At 39.6% G+C, this 8,290-nt stretch overlaps 1 long non-coding RNA gene across 1 annotated transcript; it reads right to left on the bottom strand.

Moving 5' to 3' along the window:
* Nucleotides 1-445: 445 nt before the first annotated feature.
* Nucleotides 446-7,678, bottom strand: LOC130984968 (uncharacterized). Its single transcript, XR_009088840.1, has 4 exons — nucleotides 7,295-7,678; nucleotides 7,055-7,199; nucleotides 5,213-5,272; nucleotides 446-705 (listed from the first exon to the last, which is right to left on the bottom strand). It is a non-coding gene; the product is annotated as an uncharacterized LOC130984968 (long non-coding RNA).
* Between the last annotated feature and the right edge of the window lie 612 nt (nucleotides 7,679-8,290).

The following is an 8,290-nucleotide window of genomic DNA, read 5'->3' on the forward strand; positions in this document are numbered from 1 at the left end:
TTTCATTGGATTCTCTTCCTCTTTCTTAGCTCTTCACCATGGCTATAGTGAAATATAACTGAGTTTCTAGCTTCTATTGTTCTTCTCGTAACAGTGATCATGCACTCTTAACGCATCTAAGTTCATTGAGATATCTAATCAATCAATAAAGCATAAAACTTGAATGTAAGCATCAGTACATTCATATAGAACGTGAACTTCTCAATGTTTTAAAATCATTACCACCTTCTTTCTTGCTGAGCATGACGATGTGATGAAGTGATGAGCTTTGGTCGACTGACTCTTTCATAGCAGTGATCATACTAGAAAAATTGGTTAACTCTAGGGTTCAGAGCAAATAATTTGCTCTGATACCACTCTGTCACGACCAGACCTAATTAAGGATAATTAAGCCGGGGAAACCGTGACTAATGGAGGGAGATTAGAAGCGGGGTAGAAAGGGGAATAATCAAACAAGAAAGGATCACATTTCATCATTTAACAAAAGGAATATTTATAATATAACAGAAGTTTAGTCGTATAGACTCAAATAACTAGTAAGTTCAGATATCTCTGACTTAGCCAAATAAACATAAAACTTCTGAGTACGCAGCGGAATAAGGTTCTGATTACATGTATGAAGACATGTAACCCTAGAGTTCATTAATACATAATAAGACAAAAGAATCCCGCTCGTCACTTCATCACCATCGGCAGCTGCTCAACCTGCACATTTAGAAATATATGCAGGGCTTGAGTACAAAAGTACTCAGTGGGCACGTATGCCTAAGTATAAAATACATGCTTCAAAACTGTAAATTGTCATGCCATAATAAACAGTACAGCAAGGGAGTTTTTCGCTAAAAGGCCCAAGCTTACTAAATTCATTTGTGATTCTTAAAGTTCGACTGCAGTCTAAGTTCTCTTGTAATCTATCATATCTGGAACTTTGTGCCGGAGAGGTGGCCACCTCTCACGGTCACTTGACCGGCCAACCCGCTAGATGACTCACGGCCACTGGTGTACACTAGCCCTGGCAGGATAGCTATCAACTGCTCAGGACCCGAATTCGATTACATGATAAAAGCCACATCAGATAGATATCATACTGAAATTAAAACATTTTATGGCAAGACAATATTTGAAATAACTTCAATTAATTTAGTCATGAAATAACTTGCTTGAACGTAACATTTAAACTCATTTGATATATATGAAAGTAATGCCCACCTGATAGTGATTTTCTGTGATACAAAAGCTCCTCAACAGATTATCAATCTCGCCCTTGACCTTTATTACGAGAATATATGTACATGTATAAGATATTTGCTCGAATAAAAATCCTCAAATGAGAATGTGTATTTACTATGCATGATCCTTATGCATGAATTATTATTCTGAAATAATAATCAGGGAATTTCTATTGTTAATCCAGGCTATCGGATTTAAACAAAAGCTAAGTCTCGTTTCATGAAGCCGGATAATTAATAAAAATTAATCCGTTCTCTTAGGGTGTTCTAATCCGCCAATTAAATAAACCCCGTTCCTCGTAGTCAATAGAAAATAAATACTTCAACTTATTTGCTTTATAATCTCATAATTAATCGGGCTTAATAAATAGGAACAAGTAATATTATAAGATTAAATAATTAAAAGGCTCAACATAAGGCAGCCTAATAATTAATTAAGTAGAAGTGTGCTTGAATAATTAACACGAGAGCCAAATTGAAAATATTCATCGGTTCAAGTAATTAAATAAATCTTGGCCCAATAAATAAATAATTAACAGTTGGGCTCAATTAAATAAATCAAACGAGGCCCAACGAAGATAATATAAAAGCCCAATTAAAATAAAATGCAGTTGGGCTTTCATTAATAAACTCGGCCCAAAGAGAAACAATAAAGACCCACATGAAAATAAATACAACAAGGCCCAAAGAAAATAAATAGGAGGCCCAATGAAAATAAGGTAAAGCAGTCACATACTTAACAAAACAATTGGGCTTGATTTAAATCAAGGTTCAGCCCGAAGTCAATTATAAGTGGCCCAGAATAAAATAAATCAAGGCCCAAAATTAAGAAATAACCCAATTAATATAAAATAGATGGGCTTCAATTTAAATAAATTCGGCCCAATGAAATAATGTAATAGAGGCCCATCTGAGTAAAATAAATAAGGCCCAACTGAAATAAAATAACCAAGGCCCAACTGAAATGATACAGCAGCTCAATTAAGTGAATAGTCAAAGGCCCATATAAATAAAATCAGAGGCCCACTCAGTAATTAAAATCGGCCCATATAAATAAAATCAGAGGCCCAATTCATAATTTAAAATCGGCCCATATATAATAAAATAGGGAAAGCCCAATTAAAATAGAAGAGCCCAACTACAAATAAAAATAAAGGCCCAATTCAACTCTCTCTCTCTTATTCAATCGAGCTCTCATTCTCTCTCTCTCTCTCAAAACAGGCGAGACATCACCCTCAAACTTCAGTCACGCCTCCCACTCTCTTTCCTCCTCTCGCTCAGCTTCCTTCAATCGGCTGAGAGCGGCGCCACCTCCGGCGCGCCGCCTCGCCGTTGCCTCCTCCCCTCACTTCTCGGTTCTCTCTTTCTCTCTGGATTTTCAGATCGGCCGAGCTCTCTCTCAACCACCAAGAACCGCTCAGCCCCTTCCTCTCAGTTCCGCTCGGTTCCTTCTTCTCCGGCCGCTCGGCTGTTGCTTGCTTCGATCCACCACCGCCTTGAGCTATCGCCGTTGTCTGGAGCTGCTGCTGTTTCACCGGAGTCGCGGCTTGCTGGAGGAGCGCCGCCTTCTTCCGATTCAGAGCAGTCGCCGACTCCTCTCTAGTTTCCGTCGAGTTCCGTCAAGCAGCAAGGCTCTGCCTCTGTCGTTCGCCATGGGTCGCCGTCACTGAGCAACCGGCGAGGACCGCTGCCACGGCTCTCTCTCCGCTCACCACCAGATTCGCCTCTCTCTCTGCTCCCTCGAATCTCCTCCGGCCGTGGCCGAGCGGCAGCTGATCGGCCCGCCATCTCTTCCTCCGCTGACCAGCTTTGCGTCCAGCCGCCGTCCACCCCTCTTTTCTCTCTCTGGATCGACGGGCAGCAGCTAAGCCGCCTGCTGCTGTTGTATCCGGAAAGCTCACGAATGGCCGCTGCTGTCACCTGATTCCCGCCGAGCCCCGACGCCGTTGCTGTCGCTGTTCCCGGCGAAGGGTGTCGCCTTCACCGTTGTCATCGTCGTCTCAGTTTCAACCGAACGGAAAAGCCGTCGTTCTTCCTATCGCAAGATAAGTGTTCTAAATCCTATTGTTGTCTCTATAGGTGCTTATACTGTTCATCAATAAGTTCTGTATTTCTTATGTAAATAAGCCTTCCTACTTTCTATTCACTTCTTTCATTAAAAAACATAATCTGATGTTGTGACTTGTGCGACATGAGGGAGTTAACAGAGATAGATTGATCACCTTGAATGTTTGTTTCGGTGGGATGTTGCTGTGGTTGAATTGATGATAACTGAAATAGAAGGTTGTTGGCTTTTCTCAATACTTACAGGAGTATAAGAATTTAAGTGGATGAATTAAAGCCAAATTTACCTCTTGAAGTTTTGGCAGGAAAATGAACTGATGGTTTATTTTACTTCTTCAATTGTTAGCTGGAGTAACAAATGCTTGAAACTTTAGAAATATCTACACTTGCTGGGTTTTTCTCTTTGGTTGATTTTCAAGTTTGCTTTCTTGCCTTTGATGGAACGATGGATAGATGAGGATTTTCTTGGATGCTTGCAGAAGATGAGTGAAGTTCTCCTGCTCTTCTCGTGGAGTTAGTGTAGAATGGAGGTGAATTAGTGGCTATTTGAGTGTGGTGGAGAAGTTGTTGTAGTGGGAAAAAAAAAATTGAGTAGTGGTGGGGAAAAGTGATGATAATGGTGTGGAGAAGTTGGGGAACAAAAATTGATGGAAGAAAAAGAAATAAAAAAAAATGTAGAGAAGAATATATTAATGATGTATTTTTTTATGTCTCGGTGATTCTGTAACTGTAAAGTGGATCGCGTGCTCATATTTGCTTGTACTGTTTATTTAAATAAATCTCGATTTCGACATGTGATATCTCGCTAAAATCGATAAGTTATAAAATGAATCTAAATTAAATCCATAGATTTAATTCGTTCGTTGTTCTGATATCTAAATTAAATCCGTAGATTTAATTAACTCACGAGTCAGAAATAATCCACGACTTGAGTAAAAATAAAATCTAATTCCATCTCGCTTTAAAAATAATAACGTGACTTTGCTAAGTCAGTTATAACTCTGAAATAATATCATTGACTGCTTTAATAATATGAATTCAGGATCATAAGCTGTCACGACCGGTCTTAATTAAGGATAATTAAGCCGGGAAACTATGACCAAGGGTTGGAGATAAGAAGCGGGATAGAAAGGGGATGAACAAATAAGAAATAAACGACGAAGAAACATACTTAAACATTAACAACGAAGGGAACATTTACAACAAAGTTGGAGTCGTAATGACTTAGTCAAACTAGTAAGTCCGGATAGCTCCGACTTAGCTAAAATAACATGAAATTCTTTTGAGTACGCAGCGGAAGAAGGTTCTGAATACATGTATGAAGACATGTACTCAAGAGTTCTTTAATACATATGACTTCAGACAAAGGGGGTTTTCCTGCTCGTCACTTCATCACCACCGGCTACTGCTCAACCTGCACATTTAGAAATACATGCAGGGCTGAGTACAAAAGTACTCAGTGGGTACATATGCCTATAGAAACTTGCATTGAAATAATCAAATTGTCATGCCATCTTAACAGTGCAACAAGGGATTTTTCGTGAAATAGGCCCAAGCTCACTAAATTCATTTGTGATTCTTAAAGTTCGACTGATCAGTCTAAGTTCTCTTGTAATCTATCATATCTGGAACTGTGTGCCGGAGAGGTGGCCACCTCTCACGAACACTTGACCGGCCAACCCGCTAGATGACTCACGGTCAACTGGTGTACACTAGCCCTGGCAGGATAGCTATCAACTGCTCAGGACCCGAATTCGATTGCATCATTGGCAAAGCCAAAGCAGATAGATATCATACTAAAATTTAAACATTTATGGCAAGACAATAATTGAAATGATTTACAGTTCAAATAATTTGGAACGAAATACTTGCTCAAATGTAACATTTAATTCATTTGATATATATGAAAGTAAACCCACCTGATATGAAATCTCTGTGATTCAGTGGTTCCTTGATTGACTGTTATTCCCGACCTTGACCTTGATTACGAGAATATAAATAAGATACTGCTCGAGTAAAATCATCAAATAATGAGAATACGGAATTAACTATGCATGATCCTTATGCATGAATTATTATTCTGAAATAATAATTAGGGAATTTCTATTGTTAATCCAGGCTATCGAATTTAAACAAAAGCTAAGTCTCGTCTCATGAAGCCGGATAATTAACAAAAATTAATCCGTTCTCTTAGGGTGTTCTAATCCGTCAATTAAATAAACCCCGCTCCTCGTAATCAATAGAAAATAAATAAATACTTCAACTTATTCGCTTTATAACCTCATAATTAATCAGGCTTAATAAATAGGATCAAGTAATGTTATAAGATTAAATGAATAAAAAGGCTCAACATAAGGCAGCCTAATAATTAATTAAGTAGGAGTGGGCTTGAATAATTAACATGAGAGGCCCAATTGAAATAATTCATCGGCTCAAGTAATTAAATAAATCTTGGTCTAATAAATAAATAATTTGATTAGCTGGACTCAATTAAATAAATCAAACGAGGCCCAACGAAATAATATAACAAAGGCCCAATAAATTAAAATAAAGCCCAATTAAAATAAAATGCAGTTGGGCTTTCATTAGTAAACTCGGCCCAAAGAGAAACAATAAAGGCCCACATGAAAATAAATACAACAAGGCCCAAAGAAAATAAATAAGAGGTAAAATTTTCGGCCCAATTATTAAAATAAATAGAGCCCAAAAATTTTGGCCCAATTCAATTAAATTAAAATTAAGCCCAACATTAAAAAAAAAACCCAAATCTTTAAAAATTTCGGCCCAACTTAAAATAAAAAGAACCCCAAAATTCGGCCCACATAAAATGGCCCAAATCCTTCCTTATCTCTCCCACTCGGTCTCTCTCTCTCTCAGACGCACGCTTCTCTCTTTTCTCTCTCACTGAAAAACTCAAAATCCAGTCGAGCTCTCTCGACCTTGGCTCCGACGAGGTTGCCGGCGTCGCCGCCGCCTAAGCCCGGCAAGGTCGTGCCTCCTCCCTTTTTCCTATCAGTCGGATCTCTCTCTCTTTCCTCCCCAAAATCTGCTCTTCTTCTTGATTCAAAAACCAGTCGATCGGCCCTTCCCAGCTCGCTCGACGTCTTCTTCTCCGGCCATCCAGCCGCCTGCTCCGGTTGGCGTCAATTGTCGACGCGTCGAACCCCGGCGATCTCTCATCCTTCTTCCTTCCTCACACAGAATCCAATCGAGCCCTAACTTTGGAATTCCTCGTCGCGGCCGCACCTCTGTCTGGAATCCGGCGAGCGGTCGTCGTCTGGGAGCGGCGCCGTCCAACTCCCGTCCTCCTATCCCTCTCCGACGTCGAGCTCTAGATTCCAGAAAAGGGAATAATCGCTACTGCCGAGCGGCTGCTGCTGCTGCGCACGAGTCTCTGCTCGGCCATGGTTCCGGTCGGTCTTAGCGATTCTTCAGTTCCGACGTCGTTGTTACTCTGATGCAGGCGAGACGACGAGAGTTCGTCGCCTTCCTTTTCCGTTCTGGTGGTTGAGGTTCGGCAATTGCCTTGGGCAGCCGGCCCTTCCTCCCTTAAAGCTAAGTCCTACTCCCTTATGTCGGTTGATGTTCAGTTGGTAAGGTTTGGGAAAAACTCTCATAGTTTGTTGTTCTAGAGTGCAGCCTGTTTGTGAAGTTTATAATCTTCCTATTGTATGACATAACTTGGCTATTTGATGATGATGAAATGTGATTATGCTAAATATGGATGCGAACTGAATTGAATACTTGAGATAGCAAATTACCTTGAATGCTTTCAAACAATTGGGTTGTTGTTGGAATTGAACGTGTTGTGAAATATCTCTTGAAGTTTTTTTTTTTTTCTGGTTGAGTCAGAGTAATGAATGAGGGTTCCTTCACCCTTCTTCAGTGTTGGATGGATCAACTGAACTGGAATGGTGGAAAAGATTAAAAAAATTTGTTGTTCCTTCAATAATTGCAGGTGGAAGCATGGAGAAGATGGAGGATTTAGAGGCTGGATTTACCTTGAAGTCTTGGCAGAATATTCAAACAAGTCCCCTTTGCTCTTTGCATTCGCTGGTGCAAGATGGAGGAGAAGTGTGAAGTGTTGGGAGCAGAAATGTGAGACTAAAGTAGGGGTTGTGTGATCATTGAGCAGTACAACAGTAGAGTGGCTGATAGGGCGTGGTTGTAGCTGCAAATGTTGACAAAAGGGAATGTTGCTGCAAGCAGCAAAAATGGAAAGAGTTGCTGCCAAACTTGAAAAAAATTGTAGAACCTTTGACTAACAGATTGGTGAAGTGGGGCGGCTGATTTCTGTAGCAGAGATGGGGATGGGATGTAGTTGTAGCTGTAGAGTAGGGTGGCTGATTACTGCAGCTGCTCCTTATCCCACGTCCCTTTCCCCCTTTTTCTTTTCTTTTTATTGCTGCAGTTTCTTTTCTTTGGTGTTGACTAGGTGGAAGGTAGAAGTAGGGATTTGATAACTATAGGTTGTGGAAGTAGAGCTTGTAAGATAGAAGAAATTAAATCTCGGTCTATGTAATTCTATATTCGTAATGAAAGATTCGAGTTTTGCTAATATACTGAATACACTAATAAATCTCGTATCTCGATATTAGTCTCCTTGCCTTGCTAAAATCAACAATTTGTAACATACTAACTTAAATTAAATCCGTGGATTTAATCTGCTTTGCAGTCGTAAATAATTTCACGACTCTGGTTTCAACAAAGTATAACTATAGCTGCATCTTGATTAATAAATAATATGACTTCTCTAAGTCAGTTATAAACTTGAAATACTACGTATTGAATACTTCAAAAATTCTCGTCGCGATTTATCTCACGCGATACAAAAGCATAAAGCAAAAGTAATAGCTCCGCCTCTGGTAATAATAATTCAGGTTTATAAGCTGAATTCATATAAAACTGGCAACTGGGCTCCATTTACTGAAAGATGCGACATTAACTATCGCGCTACTGGATTTAAATAATAATAATAATAAAAAAAATGAGCGGGT

This window comes from Salvia miltiorrhiza, chromosome 1 (genome assembly GCF_028751815.1).
Source record: "Salvia miltiorrhiza cultivar Shanhuang (shh) chromosome 1, IMPLAD_Smil_shh, whole genome shotgun sequence".
NCBI lineage: Eukaryota > Viridiplantae > Streptophyta > Magnoliopsida > Lamiales > Lamiaceae > Salvia > Salvia miltiorrhiza.